The sequence below is a fragment of the Bison bison genome, unplaced genomic scaffold, assembly GCF_000754665.1.
Source record: "Bison bison bison isolate TAMUID 2011002044 unplaced genomic scaffold, Bison_UMD1.0 scf7180017864508, whole genome shotgun sequence".
In the NCBI taxonomy this organism is placed as follows: domain Eukaryota; kingdom Metazoa; phylum Chordata; class Mammalia; order Artiodactyla; family Bovidae; genus Bison; species Bison bison.
In genome coordinates this window covers 13926994-13931183 of record NW_011495064.1, presented here as the reverse complement: position 1 = coordinate 13931183, position 4190 = coordinate 13926994, and the positions used below count along the sequence as shown (strand labels likewise).

At 37.3% G+C, this 4190-nt stretch overlaps 1 protein-coding gene across 4 annotated transcripts in view; it reads left to right on the top strand.

The window, feature by feature from the left end:
- Window positions 1-4190, top strand: part of ZNF638 (zinc finger protein 638) — a 92074-nt gene that overhangs the window by 62005 nt on the left and 25879 nt on the right. The window lies entirely within an intron of this gene.

Below are 4190 nucleotides of genomic sequence, written 5' to 3'. Positions count from 1 at the left end.
AACAACTAATCTCAAAAATATACAAGCAACTCCTACAGCTCAACTCCAGAAAAATAAACGACCCAATCAAAAAATGGGCCAAAGAACTAAATAGACATTTCTCCAAAGAAGACATACAGATGGCTAACAAACACATGAAAAGATGCTCAACATCACTCATTATCAGAGAAATGCAAATCAAAACCACTATGAGGTACCATTTCACACCAGTCAGAATGGCTGCGATCCAAAAGTCTACAAATAATAAATGCTGGAGAGGGTGTGGAGAAAAGGGAACCCTCTTACACTGTTGGTGGGAATGCAAATTAGTACAGCCACTATGGAGAACAGTGTGGAGATTCCTTAAAAAACTGGAAATAGAACTGCCTTGTGATCCAGCAATCCCACTGCTGGGCATATACACTGAGGAAACCAGAAGGGAAAGAGACACATTACCCCAATGTTCATTGCAGCACTGTTTATAATAGCCAGGACATGGAAGCAACCTAGATGTCCATCAGCAGATGAATGGATAAGAAAGCAGTGGTACATATACACAATGGAGTATTACTCAGCCATTAAAAAGAATACATTTGAATCAGTTCTAATGAGGTGGATGAAACTGGAGCCTATTATACAGAGTGAAGTAAGCCAGAAGGAAAAACATCGGTACAGTATACTAAAGCATATATATGGAATTTAGAAAGATGGTAACAATAACCCGGTGTACGAGACAGCAAAAGAGACACTGATGTATAGAACAGTCTTTTGGACTCTGTGGGAGAGGGAGAGGGTTGGAAGATTTGGGAGAATGACATTGAAACATGTAAAATATCATGTAAGAAACGAGTTGCCAGTCCAGGTTCGATGCACGATACTGGATGCTTGGGGCTAGTGCACTGGGACGACCCAGAGGGATGGTATGGGGAGGGAGGAGGGAGGAGGGTTCAGGATGGGGAACACATGTATACCTGTGGCGGATTCATTTTGATATTTGGCAAAACTAATACAATTATGTAAAGTTTAAAAATAGAATAAAATTAAAAAAAAATACAAAATACAGTTAATCACATTTTTAAAGTTTTATTCTATAATCAGGTGTAGTTTTATGGTGAGAAGGATGGATTTCCCCATTAAAAATTTGCTTGAAAATTTAACAGAAAATACTTTAATAATAGTTTTTTAACAACTTACAAAGTTTTGTTTGGCTGTCTTTACTAGTATTTCTGCTTTTTTTTTTTTTTTTACCATTTATACTCAAATGGGAAATAACCATTTTCAGACTCACACTGATGGAGTCATCAGTACATAGAACCAGCCTAGTTTTATCTGTATGTCTTCAGTTTTCTATAATAAGTGTTTATTGCTTTTGTAATTTTAAAACAAAATGTGTTAATAATGAACAACTTGTAGGAGATATTTATAGGACATGAAAGTTCAGTGAAGTTTAAATAGTGGAAACAGCACCCTCAGAGTGGTGGCACATAGCATTCTTATAGAAAGGAGTTGGTGATCATTAGAAATTTTTGGGAGTGAAACCAGTGTACATAAGAAAACAAAGAAGGAAGGGATAGTAAGTGTAAGTAATTACATTCAGTTTTACCTTATATCAGAAGTAGATTACTTGAATGGTTACACAGTTCTACATTAAAAATCATTGAACTGTACACTTAAACAGGTGAACTTTATGATATGTAAACTATATTTCATTAAAGCTATTTTCTAAAAAGCACATTATTTGTAATGTTTTGAGATGGATAAAAATTGAAAAAATACATTTTTTTAGTATAAGAATTTTATGTGATAATACATTGACATGGGGGAAATTGTGAAACTCTGGGAATGAATAATTCAGATTCGTAGTTTGCATCATATACCGAAGTGAATGTGCATAAATATAAAATCCAAATACAAATCTAGATTATTTATGCCCAGTTTTGATTAGACTATCAAGTCTAATCAGTTGAATAGACTATTAAGTTTTTGGAGATTAAATATTTTTCTAGATGTTATGTGGAAAAATACCAGATTCACTCATATAAACATTTTAAACATTTTTGAAATTAACATAAAGGAAAATTGAAATAAAAGATTTAAAATATTTGTGTAAATGGGAAACAAGATTTGTATAAACATGCTATAAAATACTAAAAGTTTGATAAATATGCTGGCTAATGACATAAAGAGATAACTCATTTTATTAAAACTATAACTATAAATAAAAATATGAACTGTTTTCACCTCATTAACTATCAAACATATGGAACAAGGTTAAATAGTACCCAGGTATGAAAATTAAAACCAAACTGTCAGATCAGATCAGATCAGTCGCTCAGTCGTGTCCAACTCTTTGCCACCCCATGAATCGCAGCACGCCAGGCCTCCTTGTCCATCACCAACTCCTGGAGTTCACTGAGACTCACGTCCATCGAGTCAGTGATGCCATCCAGCCATCCCATCCTCTGTCGTCCCCTTCTCCTCCTTCCCCCAATCCCTCCCAGCATCAGAGTCTTTTCCAATGAGTCAACTCTTCGCATGAGGTGGCCAAAGTACTGGAGTTTCAGCTTCAGCATCGTTCCTTCCAAAGAAATCCCAGGGCTGATCTCCTTCAGAATGGACTGGTTGGATCTCCTTGCAGTCCAAGGAACTCTCAAGGGTCTTTTCCAACACCACAGTTCAAAACCATCAATTCTTCGGCGCTCAGCCTTCTTCAAAGTCCAACTCTCACATCTATACATGACCACAGGAAAAACCATAGCCTTGACTAGACAGACTTTTGTTGGCAAAGTAATGTCTGCTTTTGAATAGGCTATCTAGGTTGGTCATAACTTTCCTTCCAAGGAGTAAGCGTCTTTTAATTTCATGGTTACAGTCACCATCTGCAGTGATTTTGGAGCCCCCAAAAATAAAGTCTGACACTGTTTGCACTGTTTCCCTATCTTTTTGCCATGAAGTGATGGGATCAGATGCCATGATCTTCGTTTTCTGAATGTTGAGCTTTAAGCCAACTTTTTCACTCTCCACTTTGACTTTCATCAAGAGGCTTTTTAGTTCCTCTTCACTTTCTGCCATAAGGGTGGTGTCATCTGCATATCTGAGGTTATTGATATTTCTCTTGGCAATCTTGATTCCAGCTTGTGTTTCTTCCAGTCCAGCGTTTCTCATGATGTACTCTGCATACAAGTTAAATGGTGACAATATACAGCCTTGACGTACTCCTTTTCCTATTTGGAACCAGTCTGTTGTTCCATGTCCAGTTCTAACTGTTGCTTCCTGACCTGCATACAAATTTCTCAAGAGGCAAATCAGGTGGTCTGGTATTCCCATCTCTCTCAGAGTTTTCCACAGTTCATCGTGATCCACACAGTCAAAGGCTTTGGCATAGTCAATAAAGCAGAAATAGATGTTTTTCTGGAACTCTTGCTTTTTCCACGATCCAGCGGATGTTGGCAATTTGATAACATAACAAACACCCTCTTCCAACAACACAAGAGAAGACTCTATACATGGACATTACCAGATGGTCAACACCGAAATCAGATTGATTATATTCTTTGCAGTCAAAGATAGAGACGCTCTATACGGTCAGCAAAAACAAGACCAGGAGCTGACTGTGGCTCAGACTATGAACTCCTTATTGCCAAATTCAGACTTAAATTGAAGAAAGTAGGGAAAACCACTAGACCATTCAGGTATGACCTAAATCAAATCCCTTATGATTATACAGTGGAAGTGAGAAATAGATTTAAGGGCCTAGATCTGATAGAGTGCCTGATGAACTATGGAATGAGGTTCGTGACATTGTACAGGAGACAGGGATTAAGACCATCCCCATGGAAAAGAAATGCAAAAAAGCAAAATGGCTGTCTGGGGAGGCCTTACAAATATCTGGGAAAAGACGAGAAGCGAAAAGCAAAGGAGAAAAGAAAAGATACAAGCATCTGAATGCAGAGTTCCAAAGAATAGCAAGAAGAGATAAGAAAGCCTTCTTCAGCAATTAATGCAAAGAAATAGAGGAAAACAACAGAATGGGAAAGACTAGAGATCTTTTCAAAAAAATCAGAGATACCAAAGGAACATTTCATGCAAAGATGGGCTCGATAAAGGACAGAAATGGTATGGACCTAACAGAAGCAGAAGATACTAAGAAGAGGTGGCAGGAATACACAGAAGAACTGTACAAAAAAGATCTTCACGACCCAGATAATCAC